General features: G+C 40.4%; 1 protein-coding gene across 1 annotated transcript in view; it reads right to left on the reverse strand.

Annotated features, from left to right (window-relative positions):
• Positions 1-5,669, reverse strand: part of arhgef49 (Rho guanine nucleotide exchange factor 49) — a 75,088-nt gene extending 69,419 nt beyond the window's left edge. Inside the window, exon 1 of the mRNA XM_026143682.2 lies at positions 5,392-5,669. The gene's annotated coding sequence lies outside the window, so the exon portion shown is untranslated. The remainder of the gene's footprint in view (positions 1-5,391) is intronic.
• Between the last annotated feature and the right edge of the window lie 16,835 nt (positions 5,670-22,504).

The raw sequence follows: 22,504 nt of genomic DNA on the forward strand, positions 1-22,504 counted from the left end.
AAGGATCGGGTCCCCCGACACAAATAGAGTAATATAGTGTACGCTGTGCCAGGAGGATTGCCAGGATTTACACATCGGGGAAACCAAACAACCTCTGGCGAAGCGTATGGCACAACTAGAAGAGCTACCTCGTCTGGCCAGGACTCTGCAGTCTATTTACACCTTCAGGCCAGTGGACACTCTTTCAATGTGGAGGATGTACACATCCTAGACAGGGAGGAACGCTGGTTTGAGCGGAGAGTCAAGGAGGCCATTTACGTGAAAAGGGAAAAACCATCTCTGAATCGAAGAGGAGGCCAGGGTACATCTGTCACCATCTTACAATGCTGTGATTGCAGCCATTCCCCAACTCTCTGTGAATGGTACTCATGGCCATTGATCAGTGGTCTTTGATCAATGGTTCTTGATCAATGGTCATGACAGTTTGCATATTAATGATCAAGGAACTGACCTCACAGCCCATTGTTCATTCAGTGGGTTAGTTTCAGTTATTGTGCAAATGTACTGTTTATAAGATTGGGGAAACCTGCAGTCAGCTGAGACTGAAGAAGTCACTTGGATGAGTGACGGAACGTTTCTCCCACTGAAATCGCTACGTCCACATAAACGGGATCAACCTTTTGGGATTTACTTACCTGGATTATTGAGCATGCATCAAGACATTATTATACATCATTGTGCAGGATGACTACTACTGATGCACTTAATGTGATTTTGACTATTAAACATACATTTTGATAATTTAGTCTAAAAATCTATCTAAGTCTAAGTTTTTAGGTTTTGTCTGTAAAAGCATAAGTACCGGTAAGTAACAATTACCGTCCACTAGTTTAAAGTACAGTACTGAAATTGAAGCTGAAGATGAACCTCAGAAAATAGGAATCAACTCAAAACACCAAACAAAAATACACTACATGTAAACTATGCTGGAGTAAAAACATTTGAAGCCCAAGGCTGGGATTCTCATGGTCAGAATAAGTAAATGTTTGTGGAGAAGGAGACTGATAAACTATCAATGTCATTAGTTGCACTCTTTTTTTCTTTTTTAACAAACTGCTGAATGTGTGTCTGTCCGTGCAAGAGCTTGTAAGAGTTGTGCTTTCTGTGGGCTTATTTGGAGAGATCTTGAAGCCAACAAGCCCACCCTTCTTCGTCAGACTTGACAGCACATAGACCCAAAGCACTTGTATTAGCATTTTATCGAGTGACCTTCCTGCTCTTCAGTCTGCCTCTTATGTTTTCGTTTTCACTCCAGCCTTCCTGTTCCCTCAGAAAACGCAACTAATACCTCTGTATGACCCAACGTGAACTGCATCACTCAAAACTGCTCAACTGGAATAGTTCACTCTGACTTTGAACATTGAAAACTGCAAGAGTGTGCTGCAATATTTTGAGGGTGCGTGCATCCAGCTTTAAGAGGCTTGTTAACTGTTTTACTTTGGGCATTTCTCGATGGTTTCCTAGAAGCACATGACTGTTGCCACAGCTGCCACATTTTTAATTACTCCACTGGTAATTAGGGGTTGCCCATCGTTGGTATAGGAGATCCCAGACTGTCATCCATGCACAACGCCTTTGTTGGTGGTGTTCATGGCTAAAAGGGGGGAGCACTGGGAAAAAATGAATGCTCATTCACACTGTCAGTCAAGCTGCCTTCATGTGGCTGAGCATGCAGCTGTGACTGATGTTCTAACAGGACACAGGGGGATGCATTATAGTTTATCCTGAAGGCAGGACACAAAAACAAAGGAGGTTCTCGGGGGAGAAGAAGAGTTCACTCTATGAGGTTTGAGGCTGCTTGGCTGCCTCCAACATGTTCTTCTTATCATTGTTGTTTTTGCCTTGAATTCCAAAAACCAACATAACAAAGACAAAGACCTGATAAATGCATTCCGATCAAACCTGATATGTGGGTGAGCTTTTGCGGCGGTACATTTGGGATGTATTTTTTAAATTTTCCTCAGTTTTCTTTACAGGTGCCCCCTCTTGAATCAAGGCTGAATGCCTTCTACATGGCGCCAATAATGAAGCAGAAATGTTTTGTGTACGTTCTTACAGACTCTTTTCTGTGTTGTGTTATGATAAAAATGGTAATTTCCTGAAAAAAAAAATCCACCTCGGTGATAAGACATTTCTGTGGTGTAACGTAAATCATCTGTTCATTATCTATACTCGCGTACACTGTGAAGGTCATGGTGGCTGAAGCCTATCTAACCTTGGCCAGGATGCTGGGTATACTTTCGACAAATTACCGGGCTTTTACAGGACTGACACAGAGACCCATTTGCACACAGACTTTAACGATGCTCTACCAAAACATCAAAATCAACATCAAAATAAATAAGAACTCTCCAGCAATAAATTTGATTTAATAACTTGAAGCCACAGGACCAAAGATACCAATATATTACTTTAATTCTGTATGTAAATCACACATTAAATATATTTAAATTGATGTTTAGTGCAGTGATCCATGTTCTCAGTATTCATTTTGTTCACCACATGTTGCACAAAATAGCCAATTTGAACAAGCGACAGTTTGAGAGCAATCTTTGGAATAACGTGGTTTTAATTTGTATGGGTTTTCTTAGTATTGTATTTTGCTGTACAGCTGCTCCTTTTTTATACATGTATAGTTTTACATAGCCTACCCAGCGACTACAATTTTTCAAATATCTGACATGTTAACGTCTTTTTTTTCCAAACTAAACTCTACTCACAAGCATCGTGCTTGTTAAAGAAATCAACTGGATGGCAAAAATCATTATTTCTACAGAGACTGTAAGCTAATCGTAAACAGTAATCATATGCAAGCTAACACTGCAGTGACACTGTTTTAATTTCCTGGTCATTATTTGTATATTGTACAAAAAACAGAAAAGGCTCATATCATAGAAACTAATCCTTTAATGACCACACTAATGATCATCACTAAGGAACAAAGTAATTGGAAGTGAATGGACTAAAAAAGTGCCTGATCTGAAGCAATGAGTAAATGGAAGGTAATTAAACTCTGTCCAGTCAGGCTGATCTTTCTCCAAAACAAAGCCAGTATTTTATAATGCCTGTCACAAGTATGCGCATTAGTATTAGAAGCCTAGGCCCTTTAGTATACCTTCCACGCATTTCTCCCAGCTTAGCCTGACAGACTCACCTAATATAATTGACTTTGTTTAGCTGGCTGTGCATATCTGTGTGTGTGTGCGTAGCTTGCATGAAGCTGTGAGAGTCTGTAGGTCCACCGCTTGGCCTTTCATCACATCACTGCACCGACTGAGTCCATGCAGAGATCAGATAGGGAGCAATAAAGCCAGACTCTGAGGAGGAAAATCTTTGAGACTCTTCAGTGTGAGACCTCTCGCAGAGCTGAGCGTTAGCCTATCAAGCAATAAACACCCTCAGAGCAAGTTTATCTTAAATTTGCTTAACATCTGTTGCCAACATCAGATGGGCATAAAGTCTTTACGAATGAAAGATTAGGCGCTGCAGCCAGAATCTTCGAATTTTAGTTCACAAGTTCAAATTCCCTAATGCAAAGCCGGTACTGAAACATCTACAATTAAATGTAATCTCCCTACCCGATGATTTACAGAGTGAAACTGCTTGATAGGTTCGTTTAAGACGGCAGAGTCTCAATAAAAGGCTTCAGTTCAATTCTTTCACAGAAAATGAGAACGAAAATGGAAGAGACAGCAATAGTGAGGGTTTACTGGCAAAAGAAATCAATTTGCCAAGAATTTGATTTCTCTTAATGAGTAAATCCTTTCTGCCTAAAAACATACCCAAAGCTGTGCAAGCACTGCACTTAAAGGCTTCAGGGTGCAGTAACTCATGTCCAGTGGGAAATGCCTTTGATAGAGCACCAGTAACAATTCAGGTAGAGTCATGTGGCTCTTATTTTGGTGGGAAAAAAAACTAAAAACACCTCCTACTAAGTCCACAGGCATAAAATATGTATGCACAGCAAGCCTGAGGTCTTTCATACTGTATTTTTTTATTTGTAGAAAACAAAGAAAACTGCTGCAAGAGTATAACAGTTTCATTAAAATTATCTGATTGCAGTCTGGATTTTAGCCAGTATTCCCATCAATCCTAGAGGTATTTCCAGTCATGGCTTGGATGACTGCTGAGGCCCAGTCATCCCGAAAAATGCTGTACTAAAGGAGCCCCGAGGGTAAAACTGCGAGACTCCGCAGATTCCACAAGGGAAATAAGATATTACTGCAATGTTTTCCTATTTCATTTACTAAATGGCATCACAGAGCAAAAGCAGATAATGAAGACAAATACAATCACTGTTGTGTAGCTGCGTTGTTCTACACTCTCCCATCTTGGCTATATAACATATTCATTGCTCTGACTCTCCTCACCTGAAAATGTCCCAATTTGCCGTTAAACCAACAAGCACCATGTGCGAGTCAGTTTTTCACTACAAACACAAAAACTGCTAATTTTTGCAAAAAGTGCAATTTGTAAAATGAAATAATTTTTCGTTTATTCATAAAGACTAAAATACAAAATATTTTCTAGTTATTGTGTTCTTGGAATGTAAGAACTTATATATGACTAAATTTCATATCTTGGCTTTGCTGAAGCTATCAATATTTAAAATATGCTGAAATGTTCTAATTTCCATTTTTTATGTACACTTTACTTGAAGCAGAAATTTCATTCCCAAGCTTCAAAAGGCAATTAATTAAATAATAGATACAAGAATAGCCGCACTGGCTCTCTTCCACAGTGTCTTTGTCAGATGGCCCCGCCCCTCCCTGAGTCTGGTTCTACCGGAGAGTCCTTCCTGTTAAAAGGGAGTTTTTTCTTCCCACTGTCGCTGGGTCATCTGTAGGTCGTCTGATTGTTGGGGTTTTCTCTGTATTATTGTAGGGTTCTTACTTTAAAGTATAAGGCAACTGAGGCAACTGTTGTTGTGATTTGATCCTATATAAGTAAGATGTTTTACTTGAGAATGAAAGAACTCTGAAGTTGTGATTTGCAGTTTTGTTAGTAATAATAATAAATTATTAATTAATCACTCAACGAGCAAAAGAAGTAAAAAATATAAAGTAGCACTATGGTAACATGAACAGTCACGAAATTAAAAATTTAACCCTGTGTGTGGAAAAAACATAAACATAACACAAAGTACCCTATCCTGGGTTGTTACAAAGAATACTACATGTATAATTAATATAGTGATGGGGAAAGAAAGCTTCAAGCAGCTATGTGCAGGTCAGTCATACCAGCTGAGGACCAAAAGCACTCACAAATCACTGCAGGGATCGCTCCAGTGACTCTGAACCTGACTGCCTGGTGATGCAGCTGCCAGCATCAATCAGCTGTTACCGCTCTTCTAATTCAAACGACAAAATACATCCTAATCTTTTTACTTACTCAAAGTTACTCCCAGAACGCTTCCCCCTCCATCACATCAGAAGAAGACGTCTCGTTTTATACGTGGGCTCAGATTCACAGAGCAGGTTCAATCCTCGCAGCTCCTCACTATTAAGAATCTGATGCCGGTTGCACACAGACCGGCTCCCTCCAGGTGGATCGATAACGACACTAACGTAAAACCGCGTGCCACACGGCCGTTCGTTCACTCTGTCCCTCCCTCGTGCTCTTTTGATGGATTTCTATCGAAGGATCCCGGATACGCGACCTCTTGCTTTTGCGGCTTTCTCCTTGGGAACTGTGTTGCCTTCAGGTGCTGCTCGTAAAAACGCCTCCTTCACCTTACAACTTTATGATTACACAGTAGTAATCCAATGCACTTCATGTTTCTAAAATAATAATAATAATAACAACAATAATAATAATGATGATGTCACTGTTTTGCCATTAAAAGTTGATTATTTACAATCTGTTTTTTATTTCTAAACTTCAAAGAGCCAATACGTTTTTATATTTGCAAACCTGGTAAATGTTAAAAATCTATGGAGTTTGCAGCTGATAAGTCAAAAATAAAGATCATAAAATATCTAATGCATCTCAGTAATATGTGATGTGTTCAGTGTTGGGAAGGTTACTTTTAAAATGTATTCCATTACAGAATACAGAATACATGCCCCAAAATGTATTCTGTAACGTATTCCGTTACGTTACTCAATGACAGTAACGTATTCTGGATACTTTGGATTACTTAATAGATTAGCATGCTTTTTACAACAACGTGAATGTACTATTGCTGTGTGATTTATTACTATTACTGAAGGTCCGCGACTCCGAACTGTAGTAAAGGGACCTCTGACTAATACGGCGGGGTCGGAGCCGAAAAATAGCTTTACTTTGTTGTGTGGGTCAACTTTTCTTGCGAGAGACAGAGAGAGGCGTTGAAAGGCTGCTCCAACGGAAATTATTGTTTCGGAGGAAAACACGAACACGGTGTACAGTCGAGTCTTAATAGCTTACTTACAACTGGGCTCGTCAGGCACTCTTCTTGGCTGAAGTGGTTATTATTACATTTACATGTTTCCAGCTCCCGTTTTTGCTCGATGACAACTCGTACCTTTCCACTCCCCTTTTTCTCCCTCCTCGCGCTCACAGACCCATAACGTGTATGGCAGTCCATTCTCCCTGCAACACGGACTACACTGCCCGTGATGCTACATTCTTTAGAGCTATGCTTGTAGCATTCTGCCTGTTAGCTTAGCACAACAACAACAACAACAACGAAAAGGCGCTCTCTCACCCAGGAAACACACAGTCGCAGAGAGAGAGAGAGCGTCGCCCTGTAACCATGGCAACCGTAACGCTGCCGCCTGGAACAACAGAACGTAGCTGTCAAACAAAACCCAAACAGTCCTGACCCGCGACAAAATGAAACAGGAAAGTACCGCAGTGTAATCCATTTATTTCAACAAAGTAACTGTATTCTAAATACCACCTTTTTAAACGGTAACTGTAACGGAATACAGTTACTCATATTTTGTATTTTAAATACGTAACGGCGGTACATGTATTCCGTTACTCCCCAACACTGGATGTGTTACAGTGACAGGTGAAATCGGGTTTAGAGCCAGCTGGTATTCATCAACAACACATGTGAAATTGATATTTACGACTGCAAGTGAAAGTAGCACTAGCCATAGGACAAGCTCCCACTCTGTCTGTGATTGGCCACGATGAAAAAACTGCCACACTGACCCCCTTCCCCAGCACCCCTCAAAACTCCAGGCAGAGAGTGAACACATAATGCTTGCTGCCATACCTGTCCATCTGCCTGCGGTTAGTAAAAGTGTTTAATACTAATTTTAAACAATTTTGTGCAGGTTCCTTGCCACCGGGGACTCCTTCAGGACCATCGTGTTTAGTTTTAGAGTTGGTGTGTCCACGGTGTGCCAGATCACCCCCCAGGTAGCGACGGCCATCTGGGACTGTCTAGCAGGAAGAAACCTCCAGCAGAACCAGGCTCAGGGAGGGGCGGCCATCTGCTGCGACCGGTTGGGGTGAGAGAAGGAAGACGGGATAAAGGACAGAAAAATGTTATAATGTAATGTGGTGAAATTATTATCAACCAGGTGGTTCATGAGACAATTATTTTTAAAGTAGTCTGGTTTTAACATTAACAATGAAGAATTATAATAAAAATGTAATGCATCTAGGCTACGTCCACATGTACCCAGGTATTTTTGAAAACGCAGCTTTTTAGATGCAGGTGTCAGGTAAACTTTAACGTGCTCGTGAGAAAACCCTAGAGAAGAAATTAGGTCTCTTCAATGGGGCATTTCTTTTGAAACTTTTGACAATCACGTTTTCAATATTGTCTTGGCCATTAAACATTAACTCCAGGACAGTGTTTGGATTTTTCCACTTTTGCCGGAGTTCATTGTACACTTTCACACTGACTTCTTCAGTGTTCTCTAAGGACATTTTAAGCTTTTGGGACAAAATTTTAGCCCAAATCCTGTGGGTAAACCTGTTCATGATGGCTTTATCTGCCCCTGGAGGCAATTTCCTTGCCTCATTTGCGTTGCTTATAGCGTGCAGAACCAAATCTTTAGTGAAGCTTTCAACAACTTTTACGTACTCTTCTCGGTTTTTATATATAGTGAGTACTCTTTTTGGTAAGGCCAACAGGTGTTTTGTAAATGTTGGGACAGTAATATCGTCAAGCCGTTCGCTCAGATATAAAATCAAATACTTCTCCTTACAGTTATGTGCTTTGCAAAGATTGGTGAAAATGTCCTTGTTGATATTGGTCAGCCTTTTTGGAGATAGATCCAAATCCCTCTCGTCAATCTGAGGCCAGATTTTTTCAAGCAGACGATCGCTGATAGAGTCGGAGTTGTGGCACCGTGTGAAGTCCTTGTATTTAGACGAGGCTTTGCCTGCGGCCTCTGAAACTACCAACTGAATAACTTTGTAAACACACATCTTTTCTTCAGACAGATAATCAGATGCCAGAGTGACATCATAAGAACCAAAATCTGAATCAGACTTACGGACTGACCTATGTAGTTTTTTCTTCACAGGCTTTTCCAGGGGGGAAGCTTCTATGTTGTCCAAGTCTTTTGTATCAGCTGAGTAGTTTTTCTTCGGTTCTACTGTGGCTGCGGTGAGGGTTTGAGGAGGAAACCTCTGGGATGACACAGACGCTTCTTCCTCAGATGACTCACAGCTGAAACCTATTAAAATATCTGGATATATGCAAGGTGGTGCAGGTACACGATGCAGTGTTAGAATTTCTCTGTTTTCACTGTCATCTGTGGATGTTTCATCAAGACTGCTCTCCTCTGCAGTCAAATGCAGCTTGAGGTTTTTTGAGTCTGAAGAGTCCTCCAGTCCTGGAGTTTCTGTTTCTTCATTATCACCGTGGTCATCTACAGAAATTTCTTTCAGGATGCTGTCCTTTGCTCCTGTTTCTTCTGTTTTCTCAGGGGACTCTGTGTGCACTGAGTGAAGAGAAGGCTCATTATTCTGCGTGGACACTGCATCTCCCTTCTCCACGGTTGTGTCCATTGCATCCACTAACATGGAACAAAGTTTCAACATGTCTTTCAGCAAAGTGGAAGGCAGCTCAGTGTTGCAGTACTCTGGGTTGAACTGCAGAGATTGCCACTGTGGTACAATTGTACCAAAAAAGTGGTCACTTAAGGACTTCCATGTTTCCACTGAGGTGTTACTGTGTGGAGTTGTCATGTTTAAGTTTGTATTACTATTTCTCTGACTCTGAAATGTAGAAGAGGAAATAAATTGTTGGCTGGTTGGAGTTGGACTAGGCATGTGTGCTCTTTGTAAACCAAATGCTTGGGAGTCTGGACGGCTCCTTTATATAGGTTTAAGCCCCGCCCACGTTCGGCTGCAGCCACTGTGACGTCATCCACTTTCCTTTGAAGTTGAACCTTCAAAGGTTTGGGGGCGGGGTTTAAGCTAATCTCTGACACAGCTGCATGACATTTAAATGGCATAAACTATTAATTTAAATTACCCATTGTAAATGTTGTTCTTAAAGCAGACTGGTTAATAATAATTTCACCACATGATATTTTCAAATTATTTTGTATTTGCTTAAATAAATGCATAATTCAAAGACAAGTTCGGTGATTTTTCATTGTATATCAAATTACAGTTGGACATTTTAGGTGTTCCCTAAATTTTAATGTAGGCATCAGGAAATAGATATTTTTTATTTTGCTTCTTTTTATTCAGATTCAAGCTGAGTACGATTAAAAGTTGTTGGGGTTTGTTTTTACTTAGACTGAAGTTTGTATTCATATCTACTGATATTAATTCATTGTTATCTTAATATAGCTTAAGGTGGGGTGCATGCATACCCATATGGAAACGATATATATATACATCTTATAAAGTCTGTATCTGTCTTGTGTGAAACTTGTATGAAAAGCATACAAGAGTGAAAACAGATATAAGATCCCTTGAAAAATTATATACATGAAACTTGTATATTTTGGATACTTACTAAAACAATATATGAAAGTAATGAGAAAGTGGCCACCTTCATGAGTGAATCGCATAAGCCTTATATGATTCACTATATGAAGTAGGCCACATCTTATGCAAGTCTTTTATAAGTTTTTTCTATTTCTTTTCCATATGGGTATACTTGAGCTTGTATGTATACTTTTTACCCTGTGTGAATAAATTCAAACTTCTGCACCCAATTCTTCCTTTTTAAAGTCATTAAAATGTATACTGTAAAGTTAGAGAAATCATTAAAAGCCCCAAACTACAATATAATATTCATAATCATTATAAGAGCCTCTAAACTTCTCGCCACATCTGTATGAAACTCCTGGCACCATTTTTGGTGATCCCAGCATCTGTTGACAAATTTGGGGCGGACATCATAGTAATTTAACCTTAGTTATGGTTCATACTAGGTTTTGCAATATTATTTTATAATTTTACACATTTGACTTTCTTATATATTTCATTATTTTACTATCACTTACCACACTTTATAATTTTATCAAAACATTTCTTTCTTATAGCATTTTGTGAGCTGATTTTGGTCCAACTGTAATTATTACAAAAGGACATCTTAACTGTATAATCAGTGTGTTGTTTATACAGTTAAGATGTCCACAACCAACAATGAAAAGAATAAAAATAAACCTTTGAACCTCTCAAGGCGCACCCTTGTAGTTTGATCAGGTGCTTGTCGGTTTACAGAACTTCTCTGAATGGCTGACACCCTTACCAAACGCCGGGTAACTTTACATTTCTTAATCATACTTGCCCCTTAAAAACCCTCAATAAAATCTGAAATTCAAGTTGGTCTCAGCCGCTCTCCACTCTGGATTCTTTAATAATTGAGATTTCAGCGGTGACTCTGTCTGATCTCAGTTGCCACGCACTCGCCTTCTCCATACTTTGCTCGGACATAAGCGCTCTTTCAGACTCATTGAGTCTACCTGCAGGTTTCCTGGAATCAAAATGAAAGTAGAGAACAAAAATCACTCAAGAAATCTCATCCTCGTCACCAAGATTGTTGTGGAAAAATACACTGAGCATCGACCCAAACTGACTCAGATTTATCGAAAGAAACTTCAAACCTCTGCAAAAGGATCAACACAGCACCAACGGGGTTCGTACCAGCACTGACAAACAGGCAAAATAATAACAGCTCCTCTATAGCCATACAGATACAGTGAAAATGAAAGTGTTTTTGAATTTTATTTTCTGTAACTCATTTGATTTATTTAATAAATTAAATATTATATTTTAGAGGCCGTTCTAATCTGATATTCCATTCTAGGCAAATTGACAGCAAATAAAACTAAGTACACTTTTAAAACTTTTTTTTAAATTCATTTTTATTTTAATTCAATTCAATTTTATTTATATAGCGCCTAATCACAACAACAGTTGCCTCAAGGCGCTTTCTATTGTAAGGTAGACCCTACAATAGTACAGAACCCAACAATCATATGACCCCCTGTGAGCAAGCACTTTGGCGACAGTGGGAAGGAAAAACTCCCTTTTAACAGGAAGAAACCTCCAGCAGAACCAGGCTCAGGGAGGGGCGGCCATCTGCTGCGACCGGTTGGGGTGAGAGAAGGAAGACGGGATAAAGGACAGAAAAATGTTATAATGTAATGTGGTGAAATTATTATCAACCAGGTGGTTCATGAGACAATTATTTTAAAGTAGTCTGGTTTTAACATTAACAATGAAGAATTATAATAAAAATGTAATGCATCTAGGCTACGTCCACATGTACCCAGGTATTTTTGAAAACGCAGCTTTTTAGATGCAGGTGTCAGGTAAACTTTAACGTGTTCGTGAGAAAACCCTAGAGAAGAAATTAGGTCTCTTCAATGGGGCATTTCTTTTGAAACTTTTGACAATCACGTTTTCAATATTGTCTTGGCCATTAAACATTAACTCCAGGACAGTGTTTGGATTTTTCCACTTTTGCCGGAGTTCATTGTACACTTTCACACTGACTTCTTCAGTGTTCTCTAAGGACATTTTAAGCTTTTGGGACAAAATTTTAGCCCAAATCCTGTGGGTAAACCTGTTCATGATGGCTTTATCTGCCCCTGGAGGCAATTTCCTTGCCTCATTTGCGTTGCTTATAGCGTGCAGAACCAAATCTTTAGTGAAGCTTTCAACAACTTTTACGTACTCTTCTCGGTTTTTATATATAGTGAGTACTCTTTTTGGTAAGGCCAACAGGTGTTTTGTAAATGTTGGGACAGTAATATCGTCAAGCCGTTCGCTCAGATATAAAATCAAATACTTCTCCTTGCAGTTATGTGCTTTGCAAAGATTGGTGAAAATGTCCTTGTTGATATTGGTCAGCCTTTTTGGAGATAGATCCAAATCCCTCTCGTCAATCTGAGGCCAGATTTTTTCAAGCAGACGATCGCTGATAGAGTCGGAGTTGTGGCACCGTGTGAAGTCCTTGTATTTAGACGAGGCTTTGCCTGCGGCCTCTGAAACTACCAACTGAATAACTTTGTAAACACACATCTTTTCTTCAGACAGATAATCAGATGCCAGAGTGACATCATAAGAACCAAAATCTGAATCAGACTTACGGACTGACCTATGTAGTTTTTTCTTCACAGGCTTTTCCAGGGGGGAAGCTTCTATGTTGTCCAAGTCTTTTGTATCAGCTGAGTAGTTTTTCTTCGGTTCTACTGTGGCTGCGGTGAGGGTTTGAGGAGGAAACCTCTGGGATGACACAGACACTTCTTCCTCAGATGACTCACAGCTGAAACCTATTAAAATATCTGGATATATGCAAGGTGGTGCAGGTACACGATGCAGTGTTAGAATTTCTCTGTTTTCACTGTCATCTGTGGATGTTTCATCAAGACTGCTCTCCTCTGCAGTCAAATGCAGCTTGAGGTTTTTTGAGTCTGAAGAGTCCTCCAGTCCTGGAGTTTCTGTTTCTTCATTATCACCGTGGTCATCTACAGAAATTTCTTTCAGGATGCTGTCCTTTGCTCCTGTTTCTTCTGTTTTCTCAGGGGACTCTGTGTGCACTGAGTGAAGAGAAGGCTCATTATTCTGCGTGGACACTGCATCTCCCTTCTCCACGGTTGTGTCCATTGCATCCACTAACATGGAACAAAGTTTCAACATGTCTTTCAGCAAAGTGGAAGGCAGCTCAGTGTTGCAGTACTCTGGGTTGAACTGCAGAGATTGCCACTGTGGTACAATTGTACCAAAAAAGTGGTCACTTAAGGACTTCCATGTTTCCACTGAGGTGTTACTGTGTGGAGTTGTCATGTTTAAGTTTGTATTACTATTTCTCTGACTCTGAAATGTAGAAGAGGAAATAAATTGTTGGCTGGTTGGAGTTGGACTAGGCATGTGTGCTCTTTGTAAACCAAATGCTTGGGAGTCTGGACGGCTCCTTTATATAGGTTTAAGCCCCGCCCACGTTCGGCTGCAGCCACTGTGACGTCATCCACTTTCCTTTGAAGTTGAACCTTCAAAGGTTTGGGGGCGGGGTTTAAGCTAATCTCTGACACAGCTGCATGACATTTAAATGGCATAAACTATTAATTTAAATTACCCATTGTAAATGTTGTTCTTAAAGCAGACTGGTTAATAATAATTTCACCACATGATATTTTCAAATTATTTTGTATTTGCTTAAATAAATGCATAATTCAAAGACAAGTTCGGTGATTTTTCATTGTATATCAAATTACAGTTGGACATTTTAGGTGTTCCCTAAATTTTAATGTAGGCATCAGGAAATAGATATTTTTTATTTTGCTTCTTTTTATTCAGATTCAAGCTGAGTACGATTAAAAGTTGTTGGGGTTTGTTTTTACTTAGACTGAAGTTTGTATTCATATCTACTGATATTAATTCATTGTTATCTTAATATAGCTTAAGGTGGGGTGCATGCATACCCATATGGAAACGATATATATATACATCTTATAAAGTCTGTATCTGTCTTGTGTGAAACTTGTATGAAAAGCATACAAGAGTGAAAACAGATATAAGATCCCTTGAAAAATTATATACATGAAACTTGTATATTTTGGATACTTACTAAAACAATATATGAAAGTAATGAGAAAGTGGCCACCTTCATGAGTGAATCGCATAAGCCTTATATGATTCACTATATGAAGTAGGCCACATCTTATGCAAGTCTTTTATAAGTTTTTTCTATTTCTTTTCCATATGGGTATACTTGAGCTTGTATGTATACTTTTTACCCTGTGTGAATAAATTCAAACTTCTGCACCCAATTCTTCCTTTTTAAAGTCATTAAAATGTATACTGTAAAGTTAGAGAAATCATTAAAAGCCCCAAACTACAATATAATATTCATAATCATTATAAGAGCCTCTAAACTTCTCGCCACATCTGTATGAAACTCCTGGCACCATTTTTGGTGATCCCAGCATCTGTTGACAAATTTGGGGCGGACATCATAGTAATTTAACCTTAGTTATGGTTCATACTAGGTTTTGCAATATTATTTTATAATTTTACACATTTGACTTTCTTATATATTTCATTATTTTACTATCACTTACCACACTTTATAATTTTATCAAAACATTTCTTTCTTATAGCATTTTGTGAGCTGATTTTGGTCCAACTGTAATTATTACAAAAGGACATCTTAACTGTATAATCAGTGTGTTGTTTATACAGTTAAGATGTCCACAACCAACAATGAAAAGAATAAAAATAAACCTTTGAACCTCTCAAGGCGCACCCTTGTAGTTTGATCAGGTGCTTGTCGGTTTACAGAACTTCTCTGAATGGCTGACACCCTTACCAAACGCCGGGTAACTTTACATTTCTTAATCATACTTGCCCCTTAAAAACCCTCAATAAAATCTGAAATTCAAGTTGGTCTCAGCCGCTCTCCACTCTGGATTCTTTAATAATTGAGATTTCAGCGGTGACTCTGTCTGATCTCAGTTGCCACGCACTCGCCTTCTCCATACTTTGCTCGGACATAAGCGCTCTTTCAGACTCATTGAGTCTACCTGCAGGTTTCCTGGAATCAAAATGAAAGTAGAGAACAAAAATCACTCAAGAAATCTCATCCTCGTCACCAAGATTGTTGTGGAAAAATACACTGAGCATCGACCCAAACTGACTCAGATTTATCGAAAGAAACTTCAAACCTCTGCAAAAGGATCAACACAGCACCAACGGGGTTCGTACCAGCACTGACAAACAGGCAAAATAATAACAGCTCCTCTATAGCCATACAGATACAGTGAAAATGAAAGTGTTTTTGAATTTTATTTTCTGTAACTCATTTGATTTATTTAATAAATTAAATATTATATTTTAGAGGCCGTTCTAATCTGATATTCCATTCTAGGCAAATTGACAGCAAATAAAACTAAGTACACTTTTAAAACTTTTTTTTAAATTCATTTTTATTTTAATTCAATTCAATTTTATTTATATAGCGCCTAATCACAACAACAGTTGCCTCAAGGCGCTTTCTATTGTAAGGTAGACCCTACAATAGTACAGAACCCAACAATCATATGACCCCCTGTGAGCAAGCACTTTGGCGACAGTGGGAAGGAAAAACTCCCTTTTAACAGGAAGAAACCTCCAGCAGAACCAGGCTCAGGGAGGGGCGGCCATCTGCTGCGACCGGTTGGGGTGAGAGAAGGAAGACGGGATAAAGGACAGAAAAATGTTATAATGTAATGTGGTGAAATTATTATCAACCAGGTGGTTCATGAGACAATTATTTTAAAGTAGTCTGGTTTTAACATTAACAATGAAGAATTATAATAAAAATGTAATGCATCTAGGCTACGTCCACATGTACCCAGGTATTTTTGAAAACGCAGCTTTTTAGATGCAGGTGTCAGGTAAACTTTAACGTGTTCGTGAGAAAACCCTAGAGAAGAAATTAGGTCTCTTCAATGGGGCATTTCTTTTGAAACTTTTGACAATCACGTTTTCAATATTGTCTTGGCCATTAAACATTAACTCCAGGACAGTGTTTGGATTTTTCCACTTTTGCCGGAGTTCATTGTACACTTTCACACTGACTTCTTCAGTGTTCTCTAAGGACATTTTAAGCTTTTGGGACAAAATTTTAGCCCAAATCCTGTGGGTAAACCTGTTCATGATGGCTTTATCTGCCCCTGGAGGCAATTTCCTTGCCTCATTTGCGTTGCTTATAGCGTGCAGAACCAAATCTTTAGTGAAGCTTTCAACAACTTTTACGTACTCTTCTCGGTTTTTATATATAGTGAGTACTCTTTTTGGTAAGGCCAACAGGTGTTTTGTAAATGTTGGGACAGTAATATCGTCAAGCCGTTCGCTCAGATATAAAATCAAATACTTCTCCTTGCAGTTATGTGCTTTGCAAAGATTGGTGAAAATGTCCTTGTTGATATTGGTCAGCCTTTTTGGAGATAGATCCAAATCCCTCTCGTCAATCTGAGGCCAGATTTTTTCAAGCAGACGATCGCTGATAGAGTCGGAGTTGTGGCACCGTGTGAAGTCCTTGTATTTAGACGAGGCTTTGCCTGCGGCCTCTGAAACTACCAACTGAATAACTTTGTAAACACACATCTTTTCTTCAGACAGATAATCAGATGCCAGAGTGACATCATAAGAACCAAAATCTGAATCAGACTTACGGACTGACCTATGTAGTTTTTTCTTCACAGGCTTTTCCAGGGGGGAAGCTTCTATGTTGTCCAAGTCTTTTGTATCAGCTGAGTAGTTTTTCTTCGGTTCTACTGTGGCTGCGGTGAGGGTTTGAGGAGGAAACCTCTGGGATGACACAGACACTTCTTCCTCAGATGACTCACAGCTGAAACCTATTAAAATATCTGGATATATGCAAGGTGGTGCAGGTACACGATGCAGTGTTAGAATTTCTCTGTTTTCACTGTCATCTGTGGATGTTTCATCAAGACTGCTCTCCTCTGCAGTCAAATGCAGCTTGAGGTTTTTTGAGTCTGAAGAGTCCTCCAGTCCTGGAGTTTCTGTTTCTTCATTATCACCGTGGTCATCTACAGAAATTTCTTTCAGGATGCTGTCCTTTGCTCCTGTTTCTTCTGTTTTCTCAGGGGACTCTGTGTGCACTGAGTGAAGAGAAGGCTCATTATTCTGCGTGGACACTGCATCTCCCTTCTCCACGGTTGTGTCCATTGCATCCACTAACATGGAACAAAGTTTCAACATGTCTTTCAGCAAAGTGGAAGGCAGCTCAGTGTTGCAGTACTCTGGGTTGAACTGCAGAGATTGCCACTGTGGTACAATTGTACCAAAAAAGTGGTCACTTAAGGACTTCCATGTTTCCACTGAGGTGTTACTGTGTGGAGTTGTCATGTTTAAGTTTGTATTACTATTTCTCTGACTCTGAAATGTAGAAGAGGAAATAAATTGTTGGCTGGTTGGAGTTGGACTAGGCATGTGTGCTCTTTGTAAACCAAATGCTTGGGAGTCTGGACGGCTCCTTTATATAGGTTTAAGCCCCGCCCACGTTCGGCTGCAGCCACTGTGACGTCATCCACTTTCCTTTGAAGTTGAACCTTCAAAGGTTTGGGGGCGGGGTTTAAGCTAATCTCTGACACAGCTGCATGACATTTAAATGGCATAAACTATTAATTTAAATTACCCATTGTAAATGTTGTTCTTAAAGCAGACTGGTTAATAATAATTTCACCACATGATATTTTCAAATTATTTTGTATTTGCTTAAATAAATGCATAATTCAAAGACTGTAATTTTTCATTGTATATCAAATTACAGTTGGACATTTTAGGTGTTCCCTAAATTTTAATGTAGGCATCAGGAAATAGATATTTTTTATTTTGCTTCTTTTTATTCAGATTCAAGCTGAGTACGATTAAAAGTTGTTGGGGTTTGTTTTTACTTAGACTGAAGTTTGTATTCATATCTACTGATATTAATTCATTGTTATCTTAATATAGCTTAAGGTGGGGTGCATGCATACCCATATGGAAACGATATATATATACATCTTATAAAGTCTGTATCTGTCTTGTGTGAAACTTGTATGAAAAGCATACAAGAGTGAAAACAGATATAAGATCTAATCTGATATTCCATTCTAGGCAAATTGACAGCAAATAAAACTAAGTACACTTTTAAAACTTTTTTCTTTTATTCATTTTTATTTGAATTCAATTCAATTTTATTTATATAGCGCCTAATCACAACAACAGTTGCCTCAAGGCGCTTTCTATTGTAAGGTAGACCCTACAATAGTACAGAACCCAACAATCATATGACCCCCTGTGAGCAAGCACTTTGGCGACAGTGGGAAGGAAAAACTCCCTTTTAATGGATGATTTCATGGCTGTGCCTTCACCTGGAGACTGGCGGTCCATCGCAGAGGGATTCCAGGAGCGCTGAAACTTCCCTCTCTGCTGTGGAGCTCTGGATGGGAAGCACGTCCAGACAAAGGCACCCCATATGTCATACAGGAGACACACAAATTGATATACACTAAATATTTATTTCATTTCTTTTTTTGTGGTGCCCAAATGTATGCACCTGCTTGATTTTGTTTAAACAATTATTGCACACTTTTTGTAAATCCAGTAAACTTCTTTTCACTTCTCAAATATCACTGTGTGTGTCTCCTGTATGATATTTAACTGACATTTTTTATTGTAACAACCAACGATTTATACAGGAAAATAATGTCTATTAACAAGGTTGCCCAAACTTTTGCATCCCACTGTATTAGTACAGGGAGTGCAGAATTATTAGGCAAGTTGTATTTTTGAGGAATAATTTTATTATTGAACAACAACCATGTTCTCAATGAACCCAAAAAACTCATTAATATCAAAGCTGAATGTTTTTGGAAGTAGTTTTTAGTTTTAGCTATTTTAGGGGGAGATCTGTGTGTGCAGGTGACTATTACTGTGCATAATTATTAGGCAACTTAACAAAAAACAAATATATACCCATTTCAATTATTTATTTTTACCAGTGAAACCAATATAACATCTCCACATTCACAAATATACATTTCTGACATTCAAAAACAAAACAAAAACAAATCAGCGACCAATATAGCCACCTTTCTTTGCAAGGACACTCAAAAGCCTGCCATCCATGGATTCTGTCAGTGTTTTGATCTGTTCACCATCAACATTGCGTGCAGCAGCAACCACAGCCTCCCAGACACTGTTCAGAGAGGTGTACTGTTTTCCCTCCTTGTAAATCTCACATTTGATGATGGACCACAGGTTCTCAATGGGGTTCAGATCAGGTGAACAAGGAGGCCATGTCATTAGTTTTTCTTCTTTTATTATACCCTTTCTTGCCAGCCACGCTCATATATATATATATATATATATATATATATATATATATATATATATATATATATATATATGCAAGACCAGACTGACCAACCTGTGCACTGCCTGGATTGATTACAAGAAGGCCTATGACTCAATGCCCCACAGCTGGATACTGGAATGCCTAGAATTGTACAAGATCAATGGGACCCTAAGAGCCTAAGAGCCTTCATCAGGAACTCAATGGGGATGTGGCGTACAACACTAGAGGCCAACTCCAAGCCCATAGCACAAGTCACCATCAAGTGCGGGATCTACCAAGGAGATGCTCTGTCCCCACTGCTGTTCTGCATAGGCCTGAACCCCCTCAGTGAGATCATTAACAAGACTGGCTACGGATACCGACTACAGAACGGAGCAGTTGTCAGCCACCTCCTGTACATGGATGACATCAAGCTGTATGCCAAGAGTGAACGAGACATCGATTCACTGATCCACACTACCAGGCTATACAGCAATGACATTGGAATGTCGTTCGGACTGGAGAAGTGTAGTCGGATGGTAACAAAGAGAGGGAAGGTAGTCAGAACTGAGGGGATTGAACTACCAGAAGGCAACATTGCAGACATAGAGGACAGTTACAAGTACTTGGGGATCCCACAGGCGAATGGGAACCATGAAGAGGCCGCTAGAAAAGCTGCAACCACCAAGTACCTGCAGAGGGTCAGGCAAGTCCTGAGGAGTCAGCTGAATGGTAAGAACAAGATCCGGGCCATCAACACGTACCTGTGATCAGGTACCCTGCTGGGGTAATAGGCTGGCCAAAGGAGGAGATAGAAGCCACTGACATAAAGACAAGAAAGCTCCTTACCATGCATGGAGGGTTTCACCCCAAATCCAGCACCCTGAGGCTGTACGCTAAGCGGAAGGAAGGGGGCCGGGGACTGGTGAGTGTCAGCACCACAGTCCAGGATGAGACAACGAACATCCAAGAATACATTAGGAAGATGGCCCCAACTGACCGAGTGCTCAGTGAATACCTCAGGCAGCAGAAACCCAAGAAAGAGGAGGGAGACGAGGAACCATCATGGAAGGACAGGCCCCTGCACGGTATGTACCACCAGCAGATAGAGGAGGTGGCTGATATCCAGAAATCCTACCAGTGGCTGGACAAAGCTGGACTGAAAGACAGCACAGAGGCACTAATCATGGCAGCACAAGAACAAGCTCTGAGCACAAGATCCATAGAGGCTGGGGTCTATCACACCAGGCAAGACCCCAGGTGCAGGCTGTGTAAAGATGCCCCAGAGACAATCCAGCACATAACAGCAGGGTGCAAGATGCTAGCAGGCAAGGCATACATGGAACGCCATAACCAAGTGGCCGGCATAGTGTACAGGAACATCTGTGCCGAGTATAACCTGGAAGTCCCGAGGTCAAAATGGGAGATGCCCCCAAGGGTGGTGGAGAATGACCGAGCTAAGATCCTGTGGGACTTCCAGATACAGACGGACAAAATGGTGGTGGCTAACCAACCGGACATAGTGGTGGTAGACAAACAGAAGAAGATGGCCGTAGTGATCGATGTAGCGGTTCCGAATGACAGCAATATCAGGAAGAAGGAACACGAGAAGCTGGAGAAATACCAAGGGCTCAGAGAAGAGCTCGAGAGGATGTGGAGGGTGAAGGTAACGGTGGTCCCCGTGGTAATCGGAGCACTAGGTGCGGTGACTCCCAAGCTAGGCGAGTGGCTCCAGCAGATCCCAGGAACAACATCGGAGATCTCTGTCCAGAAGAGCGCAGTCCTGGGAACAGCTAAGATACTGCGCAGGACCCTCAAGCTCCCAGGCCTCTGGTAGAGGACCCGAGCTTGAAGGATAAACCGCCCGCAGGGGCGTGCTGGGTGTTTTTTATATATATATATATATATACACACACACACACACACACACACACACACACACACACAGGGGCAAAAAAGTATTTAGTCAGCCACCGATTGTGCAAGTTCCCCCACCTAAAATGATGACAGAGGTCAGTAATTTGCACCAGAGGTACACTTCAACTGTGAGAGACAGAATGTGAAAAAAAAAAATCCATGAATCCACATGGTAGGATTTGTAAAGAATTTATTTGTAAATCAGGGTGGAAAATAAGTATTTGGTCAATAACAAAAATACAACTCAATACTTTGTAACATAACCTTTGTTGGCAATAACAGAGGTCAAACGTTTACTATAGGTCTTTACCAGGTTTGCACACACAGTAGCTGGTATTTTGGCCCATTCCTCCATGCAGATCTTCTCGAGAGCAGTGATGTTTTGGGGCTGTCGCCGAGCAACACGGACTTTCAACTCCCGCCACAGATTTTCTATGGGGTTGAGGTCTGGAGACTGGCTAGGCCACTCCAGGACTTTCAAATGCTTCTTACGGAGCCACTCCTTTGTTGCCCGGGCAGTGTGTTTTGGATCATTGTCATGTTGGAAGACCCAGCCTCGTTTCATCTTCAAAGTTCTCACTGATGGAAGGAGGTTTTGGCTCAGAATCTCACGATACATGGCCCCATTCATTCTGTCCTTAACACGGATCAGTCGTCCTGTCCCCTTGGCAGAAAAACAGCCCCATAGCATGATATTTCCACCCCCATGCTTCACAGTAGGTATGGTGTTCTTGGGATGCAACTCAGTATTCTTCTTCCTCCAAACACGACGAGTTGAGTTTATACCAAAAAGTTCTACTTTGGTTTCATATGACCACATGACATTCTCCCAATCCTCTGCTGTATCATCCATGTGCTCTCTGGCAAACTTCAGACGGGCCTGGACATGCACTGGCTTCAGCAGCGGAACATGTCTGGCACTGCGGGATTTGATTCCCTGCCGTTGTAGTGTGTTACTGATGGTGACCTTTGTTACTTTGGTCCCAGCTCTCTGCAGGTCATTCACCAGGTCCCCCCGTGTGGTTCTGGGATCTTTGCTCACCGTTCTCATGATCATTTTGACCCCACGGGATGAGATCTTGCGTGGAGCCCTAGATCGAGGGAGATTATCAGTGGTCTTGTATGTCTTCCATTTTCTGATGATTGCTCCCACAGTTGATTTTTTCACACCAAGCTGCTTGCCTATTGTAGATTCACTCTTCACAGTCTGGTGCAGGTCTACAATACTTTTCCTGGTGTCCTTCGAAAGCTCTTTGGTCTTGGCCATGGCGGAGTTTGGAGTCTGACTGTTTGAGGCTGTGGACAGGTGTCTTTTATACAGATGATGAGTTCAAACAGGTGCCATTC

This window comes from Astatotilapia calliptera, chromosome 16, assembly GCF_964374335.1.
Source record: "Astatotilapia calliptera chromosome 16, fAstCal68.1, whole genome shotgun sequence".
Classification (NCBI taxonomy): Eukaryota; Metazoa; Chordata; class Actinopteri; order Cichliformes; family Cichlidae; genus Astatotilapia; species Astatotilapia calliptera.